Consider the following 27,518-nt stretch of genomic DNA (forward strand, 5'->3'; position numbering starts at 1 on the left):
AACTGAAACTAACACAACAATGTAAATCAACTATACTTCAATAAAAACTTTAAAAAAGAAAATAAAACCAGTCAGAGAAGGAATTCCTGGGCAAGAGCTGTACTCTATCTATAGAATCATTTAAATCTTGAAAATAATCTAGCAGAAACTAGAAATTGTAGGTGTTTGTTAATGATGATGCCAAATAACTGAAGAATGTTGAACATGTCACAAAATCTTTTCAGAGCATGAAAAGCAAGAGATTTTCAAAAGCAAATAGCAGAACTACGTTTAGGGGAGACAATGTGCTATACTGTAAAATCCAAAAACCTAGGTTCACATCCAAGAAACTGGCTGGATTAGATACAGCATGAAATTTTAGCTCTGCCACTATTTAGCTAGGTGACTTTTAACAAGTCATTTATGAATCTTTGTTACCAGTGGTGGTTCAAAAAATACATCTATACTGGAGGCCAAATGACAGAGCACTTGGGAGGTGAAAAATTTTGATCTGCCAGAGACTATTCAAACATGTATCATGCACAGTGCTAGACCCAGGCTGAATGATGAACAAAACAGATACAGAAGTTGCCCTCATGGAGCTGCTAAGTTATTAACTGAGATAACAATTGCTAGGAGTCACCTCATTTAAAAAATAGTAGGCATGTGAGTTTAGAAACTTTGAGAATGGATCCAATCATTTGGGGAAACTGCCCTGCCATCCTTTGAAGCTCAAGTTCATAAGAATATGAAAGAGCGTACACCCTTAGCTCCATTTGATTCAAGTAAAAAGAGATGCTAAACTATAAGATCTTAATGGATTTCAAGCAATTAAGGAAACACCTTCAAATACACAGAGTGGTTTCACAGTGATCACTACTCAGATCTGTGGCAAACCACTATCTCATACAAAAGCTCAGCTCCTTCTGATAGATGATGATGAAGAAGAAGATAATTTCTGCAGGGGACAGCGTAAAGGTGGTCTGAGTTAGGACTGTCTAATTTGGGAAAAGACCATGATACACTGGAGCATTAAATGTGATACATATTTCCTTCACTCCCTCTCCTAAGACTATGCTCTTAGAACTTACCACTTCAATGGTACATACTACGACCATTATGATTACACAGCTAGCTGTTAGCAACCAAAAATATCTAAGACATGGACGATAAATATAAAGAGAAGGCATGGCTAGGGCTAGTCACAACTGGGCTTCTGTACAAATTAGAACCATATCTATGAGGTAACTAAATATTAACTGGATTAACTCTTTTCCAACTGGAATTTAGTCTTTGTTGTCATAGGACTATATCAAGAGTTACTGTTAACAATAGATAAAGTATATCCATATACCACAACAGCACAATGTTATTTCCACAGAATCTGAGGCTCCTGCTATCCAAATCCCAATCAAGAAATACCATTCTAGTTTCTCAATACTTACAGAACTTGGATTTCCAAACAGATTTTTTTTTCCCCACCAGCAAGGACCCAATATCAGGTGGTCTTTTGCCTTTTCTTTGTTCACTGAATATCAAAGTCAAGTGGAAAAGAGATCTGGCAAATGTACTTAGAACAAATTTGACAGTTAAATCAAAAAATAGGTTCCCAATCTGTCATATGTTACTGTGATCTAGATTTTGTTAGAAGTACCTCCATTTGGCTTTCTAATAGCATTACATTTTGTCAGGCTCACTTGTCTATATAATCCTGTATTACTGGAACAGACAGTCTACTTCTGCTTGGCCACTTAAAAGCTTCTAGGTATACAGTTCATTCTTTCAAAGGCTATCTGTTGAATGCTTAGTACATGCTAAGCCTCATTCTAGGCTCTGAATATACATACAATAGCAAACAAAACAAAGATCCTATCCTTCAGCATCATAGTCACAAAGACTTGAACCCAGTCTCAGCTTAAGCACTCACCAACTGCATGACCCTAGACAAATCTGCTTCTCTGGGGCGGGCGGGTGCAGAGCGGGAGGTTGGGGGTGGGGAACGCGGAGGGAATACTACTACTTCAAAGAACTGCTGTGAAAAGTAATTGTCAGTGCCTAGCATAGTGCCTAGAATACCACAGATGCTTGACAAACATAGCTCAAGTTTTAAAAATAGAAGATGTTACTATTATCCATCCTGCTTTCACATCCATGCATCTGAGAATTACTCTAGTTTTTTTAATAACAAAAGGTTTCAATGGCATATATGTACCTAAAATACATATTTCAGGTGTTAAGAGATAAGCAGAATAAGAGTCATTAATGGGAAAAAAAAAAAAAAGAGTCATTAATGGATGAACTACTATTTCTGGTTATTAAATAGTTTCTGGTTGCATATGCTAAACACAAGACAGCAAGAATATATGAGAAAAAAAATACTTTGAAGTTAGGATTTTAATGGTGAAATGGATCCTTGCACTCACACAGATTTTAAAGGGTAGGACATTTTATTTCTAGTAGTACACTATTTCAGTCAACTTAATCAGAAATTGTACAGACGAAACATAACTAAAAGATCTGGATTCTCAAGTCTACCACAGACATCAAGCAGGGCAAAGAAAGTATATCTTTTCCTTTAAAGATCATTATAGATAAGCCTCATTGAGAAAGGAATGTCTCTTAAAGAAAATTCCTGGTCAACTATAGTGATATACTTTATAAAATTACTTACAAAATGACATGGAAAATTGTAATGATAATTTAGGATGCACAAAATTGGTATTTTGACATCTGAATTAATTTCAAATTTTAGGAAGCAGCAAAGAATATTAAACATGGATATAAATTTTTGGTTTCCCAAATGCAATAAAATACTATAAATTCTTAGCAAAGCAAGAAAATAACCAAGAATATCACTTATTCAACAAAGCTTTATTGAATGACACCTTTGTTTCAGGTATATGTACAAGAAAACATCTGAAGTCCTTAAGTTCTTTCCTGGAAACACTAGCCTTTAGTATGCTTACCAGTCTGGCCCTCTTACATTATGAAACATTTGCCCTGCCTAATTGTTGCAACATTAAATACTTCATACCATGGCTAAAAAAAAGGAAAACCTTTCAGGACACACAATGTACTGAATGATCAACTTAAAAATCAAAATTTCTTAAAAAAAAAAAAAAAAAAGCCCAAATCCAATACAATCTAACTGAATAGATTCCACTTGCATGACCACTTATCAGCACAAAATAATGTTTATCCAAGTACCTACAGTCAAGAGGAATTCAAATCATGACAGAAAGAAAAAAAAAACTCTCACTTCCCATGGACTAATAAAATTACTACCATTTTTCATTTCTTCATAATTTTCCCTGTAAATGCTTATTTTCAATCTGAAAAGAGGGATTTATCCTTAAGAGAAAATGATGATCCAGGTTTCCTGTCGATATTTTAGAGAATGCGTACATAACAGAAGAGAAGTTGTCACAGTAACTGCCTGCTCCAAAAACGAAAGCTGATCAGCTCGTGTGAAAGGACAGATTTCTGGTAAAGTTTTGCATCTGTTAGGGCTGTTATCTATATATAACTAATATGTTTCAAAAACACACACTTCCTAAATAATAACAAATAATTATTAAAGGTCTACTACGTATCATTTGAAAAGACCCTGATGTTGGGAAAGATTGAAGGCAGGAGGAGAAGGGACGACAGAGGATGAGATGGTTAGATGGCATCACCGACTCAATGGACATGAGTTTGAGTAAACTCCGGGAGTTGGTGATGGACAGGGAGGCCTGGAGTGCTGCAGCTCATGGGGTCGCAAAGAGTGGGACACGACTGAGCGACTGAACTGAACCGAACGTATCAGAACCTGTGTAGTGTTTTTCTAAACATGCCATTTAATAAGCAAAACCACCTCAAGAATCCAGTACTGTTATTAGCACCTATTTTATTGACGAGGATACTGCAGCTTGGAAAGCTTGTCCATTGTCAAAAGTGCTAGGAAGAAGCAGAGTCCAGATGAGTGGTTCTTGGGAAATTGCTCAGTTCCCTTCAGCAGTTTGATTTTCTATGGTTTGCTGGCACATTTACCTCCCTTTAAAATTTTTCCTGTCAAAAACTGGGTAAATTTTTTTCTGCTTCTAACTTTGAAAGGAACTAGCTTCCAGGATCACGAGAATATGGGACAGTACATTGCAATTTTACAAATGATGAAAATAGATTCCTGAATGTCAGCAAGTATATAGTCTAAATTATGCATGGAACTTTTAAAATAGCTAGATATCATTTATTTATTAGGTTTCAAGTCTCAAGAAAAAGTAGAAAGAACTATATGATTTCTCAAAAACTTACTTAAGTATAAACAATATAGTCTAATTCGGGGAAACCCAGTGTTTTCAAAAATAGACTAGTGTCCACTGTACCCATGCTCTATGATTATACTTTAATGTTGTTTAAATGGATATATAATATCTTGAAAGAACGGCATTTCTGGATTACATGTGAACGTGAAAGCCTGTTGTTAACAGTAAAGCAAAATTATCATTAACATTATTTTAAGGTACTTCAGCTTTAATAGTTCCTAGAAATTCACATTTACTTTTTGATAACAGATAACTAGAATTCTTAATTTTGGGCAGGTAGCAAAATATAGAGAAAAAAGCACAGACAGTGACAACATGCCAAACCATCCCCAAGAAAAAGAAATGCAAAAAGGCAAAATGGTTGTCTGAGAGGGCCTTACAAATAGCTGAAAAGACAAGCAAAAAGCAAAGGAGAAAAGGAACGATATATCCAGCTGAATGCAGAGTTCCAAAGAATAGCAAGGAGAGATAAGAAAGCCTTCCTAAGTGATCCATGCAAAGAAATAGAGGAAAACAACACACTGGGAAAGACTAGAAATCTCTTCAAGAAGATTAGAGTTATCAAGAAAACATTTCATGCAATGAAGGGCACAATAAAGGACAGAAATGGTATGAACCTAACAGAAGCAAGAAGGTATTAAGAGGTGGCAAGAATACAGAGGAACTATACAAAAAAGATCTCAATGACCCAGCTAATCATGATGATTAGATCACTCACCTAGAGCCAGACACATCCTGGAGTGTGAAGTCAAGTGGGCCTTGGGGAACATCACTACGAACAAGGCTAGTGGTCATGACAGAATTCCAGCTGAGCTACTTCAAATTTTAAAAGAGGATGCTGTTAAAATGCTGCACTCAATACAGCAGCAAATTTGGAAAATTCATCAGTGGCCACAGGACTGGAAAAGGTCAGTATTCATTCCAATCCCAAAGAAAGGCAATGCCAAAGAATGTTCAAACTACTGCACAATTGCACTCATCTCAGACGCAAGCAAAGTAATGCTCAAAATTCTCCAAGCTAGGATTCAACAGTGTGTGAACCAAGAACTTCCAGATGTTCAAGGTGGACTTAGGAAAGGCAGAAGAACCAGAACAAATTGCCAATATCTGCTGGATCATCGGAAAAGCAAGAGAATTCCAGAAGAACATCTATTTCTGCTTCATTGACTACACTAAAGCCTTTGACTGTGTGGATGACAACAAACCATGGGAAATTCTTAAATGGGGTGGGAATACTAGATCACCTTACCTGCCTCCTGAGAAATCTGTAAGCAGGTCAAGAAGCAAGTTAGAACTGGACATGAACAACAGACTGGTTCCAAATCGGGAAAGGAGTACGTCAAGGCTATATATTGTCACCCTGCTTATTTAACTTATATGCAGAGTACATCATGAGAAATGCCAGGCTGGATGAAGCACAAGCTGGACTCAAGACTGCTGGGAGAAATATCAATTAACTCAGATATGCAGATGACACCACTCTTAACGCAGAAAGCAAAGAGGAACTAAAGAGCCTCTTGATGAAAGTGTAAGAGGAGAGTGAAAAAGTCAGCTTAAAACTCAACATTCAAAAAATGAAGATCATGGCATCTGATCCCATCATGTCATGACAAGCAGGTGGGGAAGCAATGGAAATAGTGACAGACTTTATTTTCCTGGGCTCCGAAATCACTGCCAAAGGTGACTGCAGCCATGAAAAGACATTTGCTCCTTAGAAGAAAAGCTATGACAAACCTAGACAGCATATTAAAAACCAGAGACATACTTTGCTGACAAAGGTCCATATAGTCAAAACTATGGTTTTTCCAGTAGTCATGTATGGATGTGAGAGCTGAACCATAAAGAAAGCTTAGCACCAAAGAACTAATGCTTTTGAACTGTAGTGCTGGCGAAAACTCTTTTGAAAATCCCTTAGACTGCAAGGACATCAAACCAGTCAATCCTAAAGGAAATCAGTCCTGAATATTCACTGCAAGGACTAATGCTGAAGCTGAAGCTCCAATACTTTGGCCACCTGATGCAAAGAACTGACTCACCGTAAAAGACCCTGATGCTGGGAAAGACTGAAGGTGGGAGGAGAAGGGGACAACAGAGGATGAGATGATTGACTGGCATCACCAACTCAATGGACATAAGTTTGAGCAAGCTCCAGGAGTCGGTGATAGCAGGGGAGCCTGGTGTGCTGCAGTTCATGGGGTTGCAAAGAGTTGGACATGACCAAGTGACTGAACTGAACTGATAACAACATGGGTTTAATTCAAGCTTTACTACTCAGTTCCTGACTAACATTTTCTGAGCCTCAGTTGCCTCAGCTGTAACATGGGAAAATACTAAAGTTCTTCATACAGCTATCTTAAATGACAAAATGCCCAGTGCCCAACAGAGTAGTATTCAATTATTAATAGTTCTCTTCCTTTAGGAAGTTTTTTTCTTTGAAAGAGCCAGACAGAGTTGTTCCAAGTTTGCTGGTGGATATGATCTAAACAAAAATAGAATTGCACTGCTCAAAATTTGTGGCTGGAAATCACAAATTTAAAGTAAGTTTAAAGTTGGTCTTTTGTTACTCATTCAAATATTCTTATCAAACATTCAATAACAGTTCAATTTATTCATCCAAAAAGTCAATGAAAACTTACCCTATAGCACGTTAAGCACAAAAACGCCTTCATCTTGTGCAAAAGGAGCTCACAATCTAGTAGTCGAGACAAACCTTAAACAGATAACATGGTGTTCTATGTGCTGTACTAAAGGGAAGTTCAGGATTATGGGAGCCCAAATTAAAAGCACTTAACCTGGTAAGGGTAGACAACTAGGAGGAACATCTGAGACGCATACTGAAAGATAAATGTAATTTGTAGAAAAATAGAGAAAAAGAAAAGGTGCTTTTCAGGCACAGGAAATAGTGTGAGCAAAAAGCACTAACATGAGAGACCAACCTGTGTATTCAAGAAACCACATGTACAATGTTGGTGGAGCTCAAGAGGAATAGAGACAATTGATAGGGTAAGCAGAGGCTTCCTCTGTCAGGTTCAAATAGTGAAACTCATTCCAACCCTACATAGTAATTCACTAAACTTGTATAAAAAGGGTGACTTTAGTTCAGTTTTACAGCTTAATATGTTAACTGTCACTCAATCTGACTAGCTTTAAAATACACACACACACATACAATACACACACACTTGGTTTTGTGGTGGGTACATGCATTCCACACACTTGTCATTTTCCATCTAGATCAGAAGACCCTGCTTGAGAAACCAAAGAAGTTATCTGAATTGGATAATTACTGAAATATGTATAGTCATTCAAGATATACAGACTTCTCTGGACTTTTGTTGACTCACAAAATTGAATATACAACAGACCCTCAATACACACTAAATGGATTAAATTCCAGTGAGTGAGAGAGAAACCTTTCAGATATCCTGTTTTAAAAAGCCAAGTGGAACCAAGACTTAAAAATAATTTCCCCATCTTTTCTGCCCCCTCTAGCCTTCCCCTCACAGGAATTTGGTTAATATGTTTAAGATTTTTGCTTGTTTGTTTTAGATCAGACTATTTTTAGTTGTCTAAAAGTCTAAAAATCTAGGAAATGAGAAGTATTATTTTATTACTAAATTACATACTGACATTAACACACTAGGTTAGCTCCATGCAAAAGCATCTGACAAACAGCCTCAGTAAACCCCATGATTCATTCAAGATTCACTGTCAATAAATACAGACTGGGAACAGGAAATAATATGATTGAGAAAAAAATTAAGATGTATATCTAGTTTGGGAGCCAAGGGTGTACCAAGTTCAGAAGCAATGAGGAAATAGATGTGACTTAAGAATCAGTGTTTTAGGGTCCCATAGTGAAAGCTTTTCTCAGGTTAAAGTATTTAGACTTTATCTAAGTTGGGGCATCAAGATTTTAAGTAAAGTCAAATTTGCATTTAGCCACTGGGTTAAAGATGAATTAGAGGTAGGCAAGACTGGGTTTCCCCGGTGCCTCAGACAGTGAAGAATCTGCCTGTGATGCGGGAGACCTCGGTTCAATCCCTGGGTTGGGAAGATTCCCTGGAGGAGAGCATGGCACCCCACTCCAGTATTCTTGCCTGGAGAATCCCCATGGACAGAGGAGCCTAGCAGGCTATAGTCCATGGGGTCGCAAAGAGTCAAGCACAACTGAGCAACTAAGCACAAGACTGGAGGCAAGGAGAATACTTGGGCTATTTCAGTAATTCAGATGAATAGATGATGGCTTTGACTACAATGGTGGCAGAAAAGATGCAAAGGCTGTCACATGCTATAACACGGATGAACCGTAAGGGCATTATGAAATAAGAAGCCAGACAAAGACAAATACTGTATGCTTCCAATAATATGGTCTATCTAAAGTAGTCAAAGTTATAGAAACAGAAAGCAGAATGGTGGTTACCAAGGACGGGGTTGGAAGGGAAAACGGGAAGCTGTTTAACAAATACAGAGTTTCTGGTCTCCAAAAAGAAAAAGTTCTGGAGATCTGCTGATCAACAATGTGAAATTACTTAACATTACTGAACTGTATATTTTTAAAATACATTATGTGGGGTTTGCCACAATTTTTCTTTTTAAAGATGTAAACAAGAGACCAGGGCTTGTTTTACTTTGACATTTTGCTCTGTTCAACCTCTGAACAATTCCCTTGCTGTTTGACTGAATTATAAAATAAACATGGCTAAATGAGATCTGATTTGCAGGGCACCAGAAGTTCCACATGATCTCAAGTATCTAAGATACTTTACCTGTCATGCTACTTACTTAACATTTCCTTCATTAAAGTTGCTTTTTAAAATATTATTGTTTAAAGCATGTTTAAAATATTATTGAAAAATAACTCAAAATGTGAGAAATGCTAACTGAATAAAAAGCAAAACCCCACCAATTCTCTCAAAACCCTACCCTTGATCCAAGTATTATTGGTTTGGTATGACTCCTTCCAGCTTTATACTGTAAATTTTAAAAAGTCATTATTTAAAGCCACTTTTAAGTGACTAACCCCAAGTCATTAACTAGAAATGATCTAACACATAAGTCCTTGAGCCTTATGCTTCTCCTCAAACTTTTAAACCAAGCTTCTGCCTGTTTTTTTTTTTTTTAATTTTGTTTGTTCAAGAGGAGAAGGGGGTGACAGAAGATGAGATGGTTGGATGGCATCACCGACACAATGGACATGAGTTCGAGTAAACTACAGGAGACAGTGAAGGACAGGGTAGCCTGGCATGCTGCCGTCCATAGGATGGCAGAGTCGGACATGACTGAGCGAGTAAACAACAGCAAGTGTAAAAATACAGGAAAGCACACGCATCTCAAATATACAGCTCAAAGAATTTTTACTAAGTGAACACACTTGCTTTTTTAAATTTTGTTTGTTCAAGAGGAGAAGGGAATGACAGAGGATGAGATGGTTGGATGGCATCACCAACTCGATGGACATGAGTTTGAGTAAGCTCCAGGAGTTGGTGATGGACAGGGAAGCCTGGCGTGCTGCAGCCCATGGGGTCGCAGAGTCGGACACGACTCAGCGGCTGAACTGAACTGAACACACTTGTGAAACCGACACTCAAATCAGGATATAGGATATTACTAACTTCTCAGAAAACTCTTCTGCCCCCCCTCACAGTAATTATATCCTCTCAGTAAAGGTACTATTATGACTTCTATCACCACAGATTAGTTTAGCCTATTTTTGAACTTTACACAAAGGTACTATTGTTCAGTCGCTCAGTCATGTCTGATTTGTTGTGACCCCATGGACTGTAGCACAGCAGGTTTCCCTGTCCCTCGCCAACTCCCAGAGCTTGCTCAAACTCATGTCCATTGAGTCACTGATGCCATCCAACCATCTCATCCTCTGTCATCCCCTTCTCCTCCTGCCTTCAATCTTCCCCAGCATCAGAGTCTTTTCTAATGAGCTGGCTCTTTGCGTCAGTGGCCAAAGTACTAGAGCTTCAGAGTCAGCCCTTCTAATGAATATTCAGGATTGATTTCCTTTAGGATTGACTAATTTGATCTCCTTGCAGTCCAAGAGTAATCACATATTATATAATCTTTTATGTCTGGCTTCTTTTGTTCAACATTTTGTATAGGAGATTCATCCATGCTGCTGCATACTGTCGGTCTGTCCATATCACTGCCATACAGTATTCTACTTTGTAAATTATATAATTTATTTACCCATTTTTACTGGGTTGTTTTTTAATATAAATTTATTTATTTATTTTTTGCTGTCCTGGGTCTTCATTGCTGTGTGTGAGCTTTCTCGAGTTGCAGTGAGAGGGGGCTCTTCTCTAGCTGCGATGCACAGGTTTCTCACTGTCGTGGCTTCTTTTATTGTGGAGCACAGGCTCTAAAGCTCCACCAGTTGCAGCTCCCGGGCCCTAGAGCACACAGGCTCAGTAGTTGTGGCACACAGGCTTAGTTGCTCCACAGCATGTGAGATCTTCCCAGACCAAGGATCAAACCCCTGGTCTCCTGCATTGGCAGGCAAATTATTTACCACTGAACTACCAGGGAAGCCCCCATTCTACTGCTGATAGATATTCAACAGTCTTCAGTTTAGTTGTTGCCAGTTTGGGACTACTACAAATAATGTTATTATGAACATTCTCGTAAGTGTTCATTCAGCATATACTTTATCCACTATTTGTTGGGTATATGTCTAGAAATGGAACTGCTTATGTTCAACTTCCAAAGATGTTATTACTGAAGAGTTTCAAATGTTTGTACCAGTTTACACTCTATTTCTGTTGGTAAAGGGTGTTACAGCTGTTCTCTCCAACACTTTACATAGTCAGGGTTTTTTTTGTTATTTTAATTTTAGCTATTCTGGTGGCCATGTAGTAGCATATCATTTTTAAAATTTTTTCATTTTTCTGATTTCTAGTGGTGTTGAGTACCCTGAACCAGAGTTTGATGGGTATTTTGGAGGTAGATTTAATAAATCGCAGTGAACAACTGACTGAAGATGAAGAAGAGAAAATCTAGAATGACAAGAAAGACGAAAGCTATTTAGGAAAGGAAAAAGGGGCAGAAAACATACTCCCTTTCTGAAATTATTAGTTCTGAGTTTGCCAATGGGAATGTGTGAATTTTGAGATTCAAGACTTGAATGCAGCTAAGACTCAATGACCATGTAAAGGTTCTCATGTTAAAAAGTAATTTAAAACAAAAATCTCCAACACCACGTTAGGTTGTAAAGAAAATAAATTTACAATCCAAAGGAAGCAAAATAAAGATACACTAAAGTGCTGTATTTAAAAACAGAGCCTTATACATGCTTAAGATTCCCCCCACTATAACTTCTAGGAATTCCTGTGAAGATAATGGAAAGAAATCTACAGAGAGATGAGCCCAGCAAATGGAATTAAAGAAAAATTCAAAGCGTTAATAAAAGACAAATTCACTAAATCAGTTAGACAAGGACCTCCTGTGTTCTTACAAGAAGGCCATCTCTGACACTTCAAGTTTTTCTGTTATGAGAACAAGAAGAAGACGAAAAGCAAGGCTTACAATTAATCAACAAACTATGTGAGGATTATAGATGAGAAACAGATTTGGAGCTAGGCTCTGTCTTCTGAGATTCTTCTCATCACCAGAACATCTATAGCTAATTATTGCTTCACATTATTATGTGGTATCAAGAGCTTGGGGTCTGGATACAGACCCTGTATTTAAATCCTAACTCTATCTCTCAGTAGCTATCTGTACATATTTGTACACATATATGTACATACATATGTGTGCATACATATATCTTAAATTTTTTAAATATTGGAATATAATTAACAATGTTAGTTTCTAGTATACAGCAAAAATGAGCAGGAGACCTCCTTAGCTATTTGACTCTAGGCAAGTGCACATCTCCAGCTTCAGTTTTCTCGTATCCAGAATGAGAACAGTAATTATCCACAGCACTACTATGAACATTAAATGAGATAATACAAAGTAAAGCAATTAAGTACAATGCCTGACCCATATTAAGTGCTCCATAAAATTTGATATTATCATCTGCAAAATGGGACCAATTCACACTTGCATTAAGACTGAAAAGAAGTAAAATGACATGTATAATGCCTGTACAGGAGGCACTCAAATGGTAGATATTATTATTACCTCCTACTTTAAGGAAACTGTGTCCTTCAACATCAAACTGCATATGAAATGGTATAATGCACTCGTTAAGAACACGATGGGTTTGAAATTCCTGAGTTCCAAGCCTGGCTTTGCCATTCATTAGCTATGTGATCTTGGGCAAGTTACTTACCTTACTGTGCCTTTCAGTTTTTACCTGTAAAATTGAAAACATAAGTTTCTATCTCACTGGACTGTTGTGAGGATTAGATAACTCTTTTTAAGTGCTGTATTTATAAAGCTCTAAAGACAAAACCCGGAACATAAATAGCATATAAGTATAAACTGTTATTATTTTAATAGCAGCGGTATACATGTTTTGTCTGAAAGAAATGGGAGGAAATTAGCTCAGTTGATAAAGAATCCACCTGCAATGCAGGAGACTCAAGTTCAATTCCTGGGTTGGGAAGATCTGCTGGAGAAGGAATAGGCTACCCACTCCAGTATTCTGGCCTGAAGAATTCCACAGACTGTGTAGTCCACGGGGGTCGCAAAGAGTTGGACATGACTGAGTGACTTTTACTTTCAGGGAATTCCCTGGCAGTCCAATGGTTAGAACTCTGCTTTCACTGCTGAGGGCCTGGATCTGTCCCTGGTTGGGGAGCTAGGATCCCATAAGCTGTGCAACACAGCCACAAGAAAAGGGGGGGAGGTAATAAGTTTGGACATAGGCAATTTAATGTTCTTCTTAGAGATAAGAGAAGCCCAATAAAAACACTCATCTACTCAGCCTTAAAAATCGGGAGGAAGGCTGAAAGAATAACAAGTTAAACACAAGAACTGTATCACTACTAAGGAAATATGACCTCATCTGTCCAGAAATAGTTAGGGGGTAAATGCGCTTTCTGGCTCTGCCCTAACTGTGCAACAATTCAGATGAAGGAAGCCTACATTCCACAGAGAGAAGGAAATTACTTTTCCTACTTTCACCTTACAACAGCCTGATAACCTACACAGTGAGCTAGAGAGACTGGTGCATCTTCACATCTTTTTAGATAAGGGAAGATTGCTTAGAACAGAATAATCAATCCTAGAAGCTGTCTCAGAAATGTCTTTCTGCATTATGCTAATATTTTCTTTCCACACTCCACAAATCTTCATTCCTGGGCAAGGCAGAAGAGGTATCTAAAGAGGCAAAAATGCCAACAAGTAGCACATTTTAGAATTAAAAAGAAATCCCATGCTTGTTCTTAGGTTATGAGGTCAACCCTGTGTTCTGGTTTTTGTAGCTGACTCACAAAATGAACAAAATACTGAACTGCGTCAACAAATAAAATTAGCGATTTGCAATTTATTTGCAATTGTTTAAGTTTGTGCCTCCTACCAGACAGATCTTTGAAAAAAGATCTTCTTCAACATCAGCATTCGGTACATACAGAAGGTGTTCGATAAATGGTGACTGATTTTAGTCACTGAGCACCTCCCCCTTGTAAAAGGTACTATGGTAAATGCCAGACAGCCCAAAACGGTTCACTTATGTTTATGTCAAAACATTTTAGACTATTTAAAAATTAAACAAGGCCAGATTTGATTACGGAGAAGGTGATGGCACCCCACTCCAGTACTCTTGCCTGGAAAATCCCATGGATGGAGGAGCCTGGTGGGCTGCAGTCCATGGGGTCGCGAAGAGTCCACGACTGAGTGACTTCACTTTCACTTTTCACTTTCATGCATTGGAGAAGGAAATGGCAACCCACTTCAGTGTTCTTGCCTGGAGAATCCCAGGGATGGGGGAGCCTGGTGGGCTGCTGTCTATGGGGTCGCACAGAGTCAGACACGACTGAAGCGACTTAGCAGCAGCAGCAGCAGATTTGATTAAGGAGTGTCAGCTGCAGTTGCACCTGCTCTCATCCCAGACCTAACCCCAAAAGCAAGGCTACCCTCCTCTGCATGCCTGCTGAAGCAAATCAAGTATTTCTCTCAAATGATGGAGAGCCTCTTCCCATGCAGCTCAAATGTGCTGTTCTTTCTGCTCAGCAAAGGAGGCAAACTCCAGAATCTCTGGTCATAAAAATGTGATGTTAGCAAGAACAGATGCTGAGTAAGTCTGGTACACTTCCAAGTAAAGTCTTGCCATCTAGAATTCTGAATTAAGGATGCCAAATTCAAGAACATCTGGATTTGCTCCTCTGGCTTTGAGCTTTCTCTAAGAGAGGCCAGGAAAAAGTATGCTGTTGCCAGTATGTGTAATTGCATACTCAAATACTGTACTTTGGATAAGAGTCCAAGACTTGGCAAATGGATGGAATGTAGCACATGAACCATGCAAAGGGACGGGTTTCCTTGCAAAACATAAATTAGGCAAGGTGTGAACTGCCCTTCTCTGTCACATTTTGGAAAAATTCACCCAGGAGAATAAATACTTGGGAAGGGGGTAGTTTAGGTGGGAGGGAACGCTCAGAAGTATGTGAGAGGCAAAACAGCACCATTACCTCAGAAAGCAGTAAGTTTATCAAACAGTAATTCTTTATTTTTCCTCCCCCAATGAGATAAATATATGTGATTATAAATTGGTATGTACAGAAAAAAAAATATCAAGCTGTGGACATTGGCAGACAGACGGTGTTGAAATTAAACAGTGTGAGCTTTGGCAGCTGCACTGTGTACTCTTTTCAAGTTCTTACATCATTACTCTGGTAAGGGCCCTGTACCAAGTTGGCATGGGTTCTAATGTGGTTTAGAGAGAGAATTTCTGGCCTTTAAGAAAAAAAAAAAAAGACCTACAAATAGCCTTTTCCATACAACAGGGTAATAAACACTTCCCTTTACCCCAGATTTTGTTTTAAAGGACAAAGCCATATTGCCAAGATATTAAAAAGTGTTAGAAATGATTCTGAGACGTTAAAGGCCACTCAATACAAGCTCTAAAAGGACATCTCAAACAGTACATGGATGTCTCCTAAACCAGTGATTATCCTTTGTGGCAACAGAGTCAGTTACAAAGGATGCTAATTATCTTCATATTTATACTCTGACATCGGCAGCTTAGGTATCCTTTGGAGGCCAAGAACAGGAAGCCCCCTCTATTTCAGCCATGAGAACTTGGAAAAGTTACTTGACCTCAGAGCTTCAAATGCTAAGTGAAATAGTAACATCACCCCAAGACAGTCCTCACAATATCAAGTACATGGCAAGTCCTCAGTAAGTATTAGATAGACTTATGAAAGATAGAGGCTTTAAAAGTGATGTTTAATTACAATTTAATAGAGCTAAGTGGTCTTGGCTTTTCTCTACTCAGATTCAAGAATAAAAAGAATTTACATATAATCTGGTTTTAAGAGCAAGACTGGGTTTGTCCTCTTTTAACAAGTGACAGCACAAAAATAAGACTTCATTCTCCTCTCCAATAACACTCAATAAAACACAAAATTCCAAATATGAAAAATGATGACAGGTTAAAGAAGAGAGAATAAAAAACCACCTGTACCTTTCTTAAAGTAGATACAATTTTATTTGTTTAGTGATAGGATTTTTTTATTTCATTATGTTCAAGATTTTGCCACATTTCCTTCAGAAAAGATTACTATTTAGGTTACATACAGTAAGGTGAACAAACCTTAAGTTAAATAAGTCTGATTCTTACATATGTATACATACATGTAATCACCACCCAGAACAAAATTATGGAATATTTATAGCAGATCAAAAATTCCCTTGTGACTTTTTCCTCTTGATGTATCTATTATTCTGAATTCAGTTAGTATTATTCTTAACTTGTTAGGTTTTCCTTTCACCACTACTAATCTGATCTAGGCTTTACTTTTCTGTTTTCTCAAATAGTTCACCAAAGTTTACCTCAATCAAACATATTTTGGCTACATTAAACATAAGAAATTTATGCAAGACTCAAAGTAGTAATAGTAGAAACAGGCAAAAGACCTAAAAAGTATAGTGGGAAAAAAGTCTACATATTTAGAACACCCATAAGTCCCTCAGCATTTTAAAGGGGTCAGAAGACTGAGAATGCTAGCATAAAAGTGACCAAAACGAAAAGTGGAATTCATTTTGATTTAAATAAATCCTAAAGAAAACACACTAGACAGTTTTCTAAATAAGAAAGTTTGTACATTTCTAAAGAGAATATTCAACTGAAATTTTAAACCTTTCATATGTTGATTTTTATTGCCTGTCAGTGTCTGAATAAATCCCACTCCAATTACAATTATATATCCTTTAAAGTTCACAACCATTTTAAGGTCATGCTCTCATGCCTAGAAGCTGACATTCTTCCTAAATGGGCCAGATCCCTATATAATATTATACCTAATACACACACAAATTTAGAGTGCCCTAATAAACAAGATTATTCATTGAGTAAAGTCTTGTATTTGGTAAGTACATATCACCATCCTTCGGTTACTGTAGAATTTAGTATTTCAATCAAATGACACAACTGAGTTGATCCGATCTATTTTTACCAATAATCATCACTGTTAAATTAACAGTCATGTGACTGGAGAACATGTATATTAAATTACTTTGGTACATGCAAACCAAGCAATTCTAGGGTCAACTGGAAAACCGTGGAGTAGGCCAGATATCTCAGTACAGAGACCTTATCACAAGTGTCGCTGGACGCATTAACTAAGACAACACAAAGAAAGGGTGTTACTTCTCTCACCTCCTCAGCACTCACCTCCTTAGATTTACACTGACTAAGCTGTGATCTAACAAACGCCCTCTCCTCAGCTCAACGTCCTAGAGCAGCATAAATATTCTACTTCAAATAGCCATAATTTTCAAGAATTCATTTTGTGTAACCAAGTATCTCTGGAAGACTTAAGAATGGAACTTTGTGATAAAATCCTTTAAACAGTTTGCTTTCATATATCTTAGTTAAGACTCCACTGTGGAAATAAAAACTTGAGACGGTATTAAGAAAGCCCTAGAGCGAAGAAATAAAGCCCTAAGTACTTGCAAGAAACAAAAAGAAGCTGAGGGTTTATTAGGAAGCAAAGACCCAACTGCACGTGGTTTACAAAGAACTGACAACTTGTCTCCCTCCTTTATCCATACCTCAAGTTTCCACTCATAAAGCTAGCTAAGCATTTATGGTTAGTCCTGTACACAGATGTTACTATTTAAATAACTTTTTATAGAGTGTACAAAAATAGAACAATTATCATACTGGCTGCTTCTGATCACTATTAATATTGAAGACATAAATAACCCCTGCCAGCTACTGGTTTTATCGTGACTGACAGCTTATGGAGGGTGCTTTGATCTCCAAGTTGATTTATGAAGCCGCAAACTGACTATTTCTTATGTTAAAAAGATTAGCAAGCTAGACTTTTACAACTTTCTTCCATCTGCCTTCTTCTGAAAAGTAAATATAGTATCTTATCAACTCAAGTCAGCAACCTCTCTCCAATTATCATTGAACCATCTCTCAAGAGCCAAAAAGTATACTGCTTAATCAAAGGTAGCAATATGAACAAAAATGTTCATATTTTTCATTGTTCTTCAAACCTAGGAATTAAAAATAAAACATTTGAACACACCTCCTCCCATCAAAATAGATGCATACTTCTACTTTTAGAATAGACAGATTACAGAGTTATTAGTCACATCTCAGAAGGAAATACTGAGTATGTTTTTTAAATTGACTTAATATATATTTGTGAATGTCACTCAGTCATGTCCAACTCTTTGCGACCCCATGGACTGTACAGTCCATGGAATTCTCCAGGCCAGATTACTGGAGTGGGTAGCCTTTCTCTTCTCCAGGGGATCTTCCTGACCCAGGGATCAAACCCAGGTCTCCTGCATTCCAGGTGGATTCTTAACCAGCTGAACCACAAGGGAAGCCCAAGAATCCTGGAGTGGGTAGCGTATCCCTTTCTCCAGGGGATCTTCCCAACCCAAGAATCACACCAGGGTCTCCTGCATTGCAGGCAGATTCTTTATCAACTGAGCTATTAGGGAAGCCAATTTATATTTAAATTATTTCATTTATATAGTGTTTAAATAAACAATGAATTAAGTTTAATTCACTGTTAATGTTTATAAACATTTATCAAGTGCCTGACATATATCTGAACAAAATGTTTTTCACTGAGGTACATTATAGTAGAAAAGATAAGCCTTGCAAACAACTCCAGTAGAAGGCACACCATGAGAAATGTTATAGAACCAAAGAGGAAAGAAGAGACACTGGGGAGAAGTCTAGGAAAGATTAAGTAAGAATCTGGCAGTGGGAAAATAATTAGTTCTACCCAGTCCAGCCTGTACTCCTTTCATCACTCTAAGCAGGTATGAATTTACTAAAAGTTTACACCAGACAGACCAAGATTCTGTGATTTTGAGAAAATTACACCCCCTATTAGAGTCTCATGTATAAAGCGTTAATACCAAATACCTGGTGGAACTGTCATGAAGATTAAATGTGAATGATTTACATATTTATATAAATTTATAACTATATGTACATGCTATGCTAAGTCACTTCAGTCGTGTCTGACTCTGTGCGACCCCATAGACAGTAGCCCACCAGGCTCCCCCGTCCCTGGGATTCTCCAGGCAAGAACACTGGAGCAGGTTGCCATTTCCTTCTCCAATGCATGAAAGTGAAAAGTGAAAGTGAAGTCGCTCAGTCGTGTCCGACTCTTAGCGACCCCATGGACTGCAGCCTACCAGGCTCCTCCATCCATGGGATTTTCCAGGCAAGAGTACTGGAGTGGGGTGCCATTGCCTTCTCTGATATGTACATATATAATACATATTTATATACTGTGTCTATACAAACTTTACTGTAAATATATACTTACATATATGTGCTATGTTGAAAATATATATATATAAAATCACAATGGATGGTGAATGTTAATTAAACCTATTGTGGTAATCAATTCACAATACATGTAAGTCACACCATTATGCTGTACACCTTAAACTAATACGGTGATGTATGTCAATTATTTCTCAGTAATGCTAGTGGGGAAAAAATAACAATGCCTGACACTGAAAGAAGGCTCAAGAAAAGGAGATATTTATTACAAATACCTTCTAAACACTGAATTCTATGCCAGGTACTATTAACCTCTTCATCTGAACAGCGCTTGGTATGTTGTTTAACTGCTTATTTTCCCCAAGATCACAAAAGAGTAAATCCCATGGGGTTTACTTTTTATCCACCCAAAAAGAGAAAAAAAACCACATATAGGACACATGTCCATCTGATAATCTGGTAAATAAATTTAACTTCATTATAAAAAGATAACTTTGAACAAACAGAAGACTCAGCAATACTTAGAAAATGCATGCTGTTTACCACAAGAACATTTAAAAACTGACATTTTAAGTATAGCAGAAAAAAAATTTCTAGAAATATTATTTAGGCAATCTATACTGATAGATCAACCTTTACTGAGATCCACATGTATAAACTAAGCCCTCTGGGGATACCAAAACGGTATGCCAGGGGTTGTCTTCTCTACAGCAGCCCCCTGATTCTGAACGGATTAAGGAGGTTTCCAACATTTGCCTACAGTTTCCTAACATTTGAAACTCCACAGTAGTGGTTCTCAAAGTGTGGTTCACAGATGTCCCCAAGACCCGTTCACAGAGTCTGGAAGATCAAAACTATTTCTGTACTAATTTGCCTTTTTCGCTTGACATTTGCACTAATGGGATGAAGCCAATGTTAAGTTTAATTGCTTAATTGTAACACTCATCAAAGCAGTGGCATCAAAATACACTGACAGTCACTACATTCATCACTGCCACACACGGGGGTTGGGAGGGAGGAGAGGACCTCATCTAGCCACTTTAACTGAATGCCCTTGATGAAGCGGTAAGATTTATTGGTTATTAAATCTTGATACAAAAAAGTTGTGTACTCATGCATCTTGTGTACAAAATGGAAAGTACACATAAAGCAATTCTACTGCACACTGGTTGTCCTCAAGGAAACACACTTTGAGCTATTGTTTGAACTGTATACTGAACTAGCTGATTTTTTTCATGCATCACCAATTTACCTGAAGGAACAACTAACAGAATATTATGGTAATTCAGATGTGGATGTTTGACAGATATTTTCTTGAAAATTAACAAAATGAGCATGTCATTTCAAGGAGAATAACTTAATAAATCCTTGTTGCCAATGAAACAATTCAAGCCTTTAAACAAAAATTAGAATTGTGGCTAATTTATATCTGCCACTGTGCACTTCACATGGCTTCCCAATATTTAAAAGTTTTTTCAATGAGATTGGGCTTCTTCCCTTGTGGCTCAGCTGGTAAAGAATCCGCCTCCAATGCAGGAGACCTGGGTTCAATCCCTGGGTTGGGAAGATCCCCTGGAGAAGGGAAAGGCTACCACTCCAGTATTCTGGCCTGGAGAATTTCATGGACTGTACAGTCCATGGGGTTGCAAAGAGTCGGACATGACTGAGTGACTTTCACTTTCAATAACATTAGTGGTGATACTAATGAAATTTATTTGATTTATATAATGAAATGTGTCAACGTTCAGAAGATCTGCATAGCTCAGTGAATTACTATTTTCCAAATGGCCAATGCATGATGTCACAAAATCATTTATGGGTATTCAAAGATCCATGCAAAGTGTAAGATGGACCAGCAGATTTGAACAGAATAGAGTATAAGAAGTTCATGTATGGTTTCAGATGCTAAATTGGAACTAACTTTTAAGAAACTACCAACTACTAGATATACTATTATTAGATACTTTTAAGAACTACCAACTTTTAACTTTTAAGAAACTACCAACTATTAGATATAGTATCAAAGAATAGTTAAGTATAATTATCTGAAGAAACTACAAAAATTCCCCTCCCTTTTTTATATATGTAGGGATTTTTGTTGTTGTTGTTTAGTCACTAAGTCCTGTCTGACTTCGTTGGGACCCTGTGGACTCTAGCCCACCAGGCTCCTTTGTCCATGGGATTCTCCAGGCAAGAATACTGGAGTGGGTTGCCATCTCCTTCTCCAATATGTATGGACAGACGCCAGATTTTCTTCATATACCTCAGCCAAAATAACATATTGAAACAGATAGAAGGCAGATGCAGAAACATGCAGATATGAGAAATCAGTTAACTTACATAAAGCCAGACATTAAAGAGAGTTGCAAAAATATAAAATAATCCCACAGTTCTCACTAAGCTTTCTGGGTAAAATATAACTGCTTTTAACACTTTTCTTATTTTAAACTGTTATTTATGTTGATAAGTAATGGGTTTATTATTTTATTTCAAATTAATAAATACCAATTTCTCAGTTTTAATTTCTAATATAGTAAAAAAAATGACAGCTATAACCCAAATAAAAGTTCCTGGAAACTTCAGTAATTTTTATAATTTTTACAAATGCAAAGATTTTTTGTATGGCAAGAGATCTGACCTTGTGTTTGGTTGGTATAATTTTTCTTAATGGAAAAGTATGAAAACTGAAGTAAAATACAGCACAGTCAAGACAGGGTCTCCAGACTTCAATTTCACATTCATTCTAGACCACAATTCATGTATGCACTAAGACAATAATTTAGAAACCCCTCATTCTATTCTTCTCAGTAAGCAGAAAGTCTGACTAAATCCTTACAATAATAACAGAAACTGAAATTCGAATGTTATGTCCTGCTGCTGCTAAGTCGCGTCAGTCGTGTCCGACTCTGTGCAACCCCATAGACAAGCCCACCAGGCTCCTTTGTCCCTGGAATTCTCCAGGCAAGAACACTGGAATGGGTATGTTATGTCCTAGGTATTGTATATTGCTGCTTTCATTTAATTCTCACAACCCTACGATGTAAGTATAATTAATTACTAACCTCTAGATGAGAGGCAGAAGTTAAACCAGAAGTCACAGAGCTACTAAATGGCAGAGATGGGATGTGAAATTAACATTTCTAACAGAGAGATATACCAGCAAAAAAAGATTTCTCATAACTGTCAATCAAAACATTTGTGTGGTCATTGGTAGTGGCATTTATGGAAAAAGAGTACCTGTGACTCTGGCCCAATACACCTTCAGATGTAGACAGAACAATACACCAGACTGGCATATGGACACACAAATTTAGTCCTACAGTAAGTGGCAAGAAAACAAGCAAATTGGGAGATGTGCCAGATACATAACCAAGTGCCTCTCTTCTTTAGCCACCGAGCAACTTTACCATCACCCATTAAAAAGAAGTGACAGGAGTCAAGGGTGAAGGATTTGTTACTGACACACAACTGAGGCATTGTTCTCTAAGCTATAACTCTTCTCTTATGCAAACTAACCCCTAAGCTGAGCCCTCCTGGCTTTATCACACTGAGCCTTGACAAGAGCCATCATTAGTGTCCAAGCTCCACTTTTTCCAGGCTGATGACATGTGTCAGACCTTGATTCCTGGTGCTACTTCTGCCTGCCAACTCAGGAAAGACTTCTGTAATGGCTTTGGGTTTTTTGAAATACTAAAGTCACATGGCAGCAGCTGACACCAACTCCCTCCTGAGGATGGACACTTGGCCAGGAGCCCAAGCTGAAGTCAATTTGGAGGTTCTTGATCTTTTTAGAAATAATTCCTAACATCCCACTGGCAATTAAAATAAAATCCTCCCCAGAGAACAGCCAGAGGTCGGGCAAGCCTCTTCCATCCATAAAATAAGTCACCTCTGATTAGAGAAAAGTGTTAAAGTATAGCAGCAACTGATAAATGTCAGAGCCTGGAGGGCCTTCACAGAGTTTTGATAACTTACAACTATTTCTCATTTCATATCATGGACGGTTTTAAGCCAACACTACTCAGCATTGCTTACTTAGTCAAATGGGGCAAGTCAGCATTCCAAACTCAAGTCAATGGTCCTATTTGCACTAGTTCTGGGTTCATCCCTAAGGCTAAGACGTTTGACCTGTCAGGCAGATGACCTGAAGTGCCCTGCAGATGCCCAAGAGGACATTAGGAAACGTCTGCAAAAAGCTGGCTTTTTCAAGGTGGAGAAGTTGTGTGAAATAAATAAGCGAACACACACGTGCAAGCACACAGACAGAGTCAAGGATTTCAATTTTGATCTGCTGTGTGACTTGGGGTTGTTTCCCTTCTACATCTGCTTCCTTATTTGTTAAAGACAGATTGTGGCCTAAATCAGAGATTTAGACCATGTCTATGAAATGGTTACATCAGACTGCTCTTGATAAAACTACAGAACCCATCCCTAAGGATCTGATTTACTAAGTCCAGGGTAATACGTAGGAGTCTGCATTTTTAGCAATCTATATTCCCTACCAACACCACTTTAAATTCTGATGTAAGGTCAGGTTTGAAAATCATTCAACTAAATGACCTCTAAGACACCCGATAGCTTTGAAAGTTATAAAACTATGGACGGGAACGTATTTTCTATTCTTTCATCACAGAATTTTTTTCCCCTATTCACTATTAGCATTCCCATTCAAATATCAGGATTATCTAATTTCAGGTTAACAACGGAGACGTAAAGTGTAAAAGCCATTTGTCAAGTATTAATAGCTTATCAAACATAGTACACTACTATTTTGTTTATGAAAGTAGATCTAATTAATAAGCATAGCTTTTCTAGACAATATACATTCAAAAGTAAAACTTTTAAGACACCATATTTTAAAAAAGACTCAACTATTTGCTGGAAATAGTCAAGAAAAGCAACATTTAAAAAGCATTTTCCCTAAATGTTATGAATAACTTAAAAGCTATGGAATGAATACACTTAATTAGTATTTATATTAATAACTTATTATGCCTCAATATAAAGGTTATAAAAATAGATGTCAAGTTTTTAAAGCATAAAGTACCATATGAATAAATTTTTAACCCAATAAACTAAAATAGGCTAAAGGAGAAATCAAAGTCTTATATTACTGATGTATCAACAGGGTTTCATTATAAAAAAGGATTTTGAGTCTTCTGTTCACTGTTCTTATTTATTTCACTAACTGGTTGTTGCAAAACACATGCTTGTTACTCTATATGACTTTTAAAAATCTCTGCCAACACTTTTCACACACTGAAATAAAATCCATTATCTCTCCAACTAATTCCTTAATTCCCATGAATATTAGCTACTACATGATTTGGGTTTCTACTTCTTTTACAACTTTATAAGCCTAACTCATTTATGTACTCCATTATTTAGCTCAGCTTGACAACAAACCTTGGTACAGAATTAGACTGATTACAGATAGCCTGAGAATTAATTTACCATGGAAAAACAAAGTCTTGTTTCCAGTGGGTTTGCAAAATAATATAAAATAGTAATACCTCAAAGTCGGAATTAGTAGTCATAGTGCTGGAATCAGATCCAAACCAAATGGTTGCTGGGGAAGTAAGGCGAGGGGAAAGATGGGGAACCGTTGCAAGATAGTTAAATTCATTCAAATACTTGTGTTAACTTCTCACCCAGCAACTTCTTGCTAATTTTATAAGCACAGAATTACTAGTTAGTGATTTGTACCTGAAATTAGTACAAAACAACGAAGTCAAAATATCCACTTTCCCAGAAAACCATCATTACGTTACATCTTTATAGTTATCACTGTCCCAGGTTACACTGCACAGGTTACACCACAGGGAAAGGTGTGACTAGGTGATGGTGAATCTACACTACCGCTGGCACGTAGCCATCCTAATAAGATGGAGGCGGAGACTTCCGAAACTAGAGATATTATAGCAAAGACAAGACTAGACTGCAAAACCTTGGTCTAAAAACTCCAGTCAGAATTTCTCAACCTGAAGTTCATAGTGAGTCTATGGATGTGTTCATAGATTCCATAACTGAAATTCCTTTTAACTTTTGTGTTTATATGCATGTGTTTAGGTAGAGAATCCATAGCTCTCCAGAGAGGTTTAAATTATATTAATATATCTAACTTAATCCTCACAATCAATATGAGACAGGTACTAACATTCTCATTTTTACAGATTAAGGAAATTGAAGTTTACAGATTAAAAACTTTACATAAGGTCAAAATGAAAGTGGTACAGCACTGTTTTAAAAAATGTCTTTAAAACACACATACACATATGTATACTAATGCATTAGCTAGTCAGACATTATATTACTTATAAAAGAAGGTTTTTACATTAGTATATATGCACGGAAACCCAATTCTGAGCAAAAAATGTAATTTTATTTAGTAACATGTAAATAACACTTGAAAATGATTTTTAACAATTTAAATCATTTTGCAATAACATAAAAAATACATGTAGTTTTTAATATACACCATGTGCTTTCACAGATCTGACATACATCATCTCATTTAGTCCTCAGAACAGTCCTATGACATAGATACTATCATGATCTCCATTTTATAGATAAGCAAAGAGAAACAAAATGGTTAAGTACGGTCACATAGCTAGTAAGTTGCAAAGTCAAGATTCTGGCCCCAAAGTTTGTGCTCTTTTAATATTGCTTCCCCAAACAATTAATATATAAAAAATGTAAACTATGGTCACTTTATACAAAGATGGGCACAATAAAGGACAGAAACGGTTTGGACCTAACAGAAGCAGAAGATATTAAGAAGGGGTGGCAAGAATATACAGAGAACTGTACAAAAAAGGTGTTAATGATCTGGATAATCACAATGGTGTGATCACTGACCTAGAGCCAGACATCCTGGAGCATCACTGTGAACAAAGCTAGTGGAGGTGATGCAATTCAGCTGAGCTATTTCAAATCCTGAAAGAGGATGCTGTTTAAGTGCTGCACTGAATACGGCAGCAAATTTGGAAAACTCAGCAGTGGTCACAGGACTGGAAAAGGTCAATTTTCACTTCAATCCCAAAGAAGGGCAATGCCAAAGAATGTTCAAACTACTGCACAATTGTACTCATTTCACATGCTAGTAAGGTCATGCTAAAAATCCTTCAAGTTAGGCTTCACCAGTACTTGACCTGAGAATTTCCAGATGTACAAGCTGGATTTAGAAAAGGCAGAGGAACCAGAGAGCTCAAACTGTCAACCTCCATTGGATCATGAAAAAAGCAAGGGAATTCCAGAAAAACATCTACTTCAGTTTCATTGACTATGCTAAAGCCTTTGACTGTGTGGATCACAACAAACTGTGGACAAGTCTTCAAGAGAAGGGAATACCAGACCACCTTACTGGCCTTCTGAGAAACCTGTATGAAGGTCAAGAAGCAACAGTTAGAAATGAAGATGGAACAATGAACTGGTTCAAAACTAGGAAAGGAGTATGTCAAGGCTATATACTGCCACTCTGCTTATTTAACTTATATACAGAGTACTTCATGCGAAACGCTAGACTGGGTGAAGCTGAAGCTGTAATCAAGACTGCTGGGAGAAATATCAATTTCAGATATGCAGATGACACCAACCTAATGGCAGAAAGTGAAGAGGAACTAAAGAGCCTCTTGATGAAAGTGAAAGAGGAGAGTGAAAAAGCTGGCTTAAAACTCAACATTCAAAAAATGAAGATCATGGCACCCAGTCCCATCACTTTATGGCAAACAGAAGGGGAAACAATGGCAATGGTGACAGACTTTATTTTCTTGGGCTCCAAACTCACTGTGAAGGGTGACTGCAGTCATAAAATTAAAAGACGCTTGCTCCTGGAAGGAAAGCCATGACAAACCTAGAGAACATATTAAAAGGCAGAGACATCACTTTGCCAACAAACGTCCATATAGTCAAAGCTATGGTTTTTCCAGTAGTCATGTACGGATGTGAGAGTTGTACCATAAAGAAGGCTGAGGGTCAAAGAATTGATGCTCTTGAACTGTGGTGCTAGAGAAGATTCCTGAAAGTTCCTTGGATTGTAAGGAGATCAAACCAGTCTATCCTAAAGGAAATCAGTCCTGAATATTCATTGGAAGGACTGATGCTGAAGCTGAAGCTCCAATACTTTGGCCACGTAATCTGAAGAGCTGACTCATCGGAAAAGACCCTGATGTTGGGAAAGACCGAGGGCAGGGGAAGGGAGCAACAGAGGATGAGATGGTTAGACGGCATCATCAACTCAATGGACATCAGTCTGCACAAACTCCAGGAGACAGTCAAGGACAGGGAAGCCTGGAGTGCTGCAGTTCACGGGGTCACAAAGAATCAGGACACCACTGAACAAACAACATGGT

General features: G+C 37.6%; 1 protein-coding gene and 1 long non-coding RNA gene across 7 annotated transcripts in view; one reads left to right on the forward strand and one right to left on the reverse strand.

The window, feature by feature from the left end:
* The window catches only part of NR6A1 (nuclear receptor subfamily 6 group A member 1), a 232,304-nt gene that overhangs the window by 135,115 nt on the left and 69,671 nt on the right, over positions 1-27,518 (reverse strand). The window lies entirely within an intron of this gene.
* The window catches only part of LOC102389717, a 63,249-nt gene that overhangs the window by 4,842 nt on the left and 30,889 nt on the right, over positions 1-27,518 (forward strand). The gene's annotated exons all lie outside the window — the stretch shown is intronic.

The sequence above is a fragment of the Bubalus bubalis genome, chromosome 12 (genome assembly GCF_019923935.1).
Source record: "Bubalus bubalis isolate 160015118507 breed Murrah chromosome 12, NDDB_SH_1, whole genome shotgun sequence".
Taxonomy (NCBI): Eukaryota; Metazoa; Chordata; class Mammalia; order Artiodactyla; family Bovidae; genus Bubalus; species Bubalus bubalis.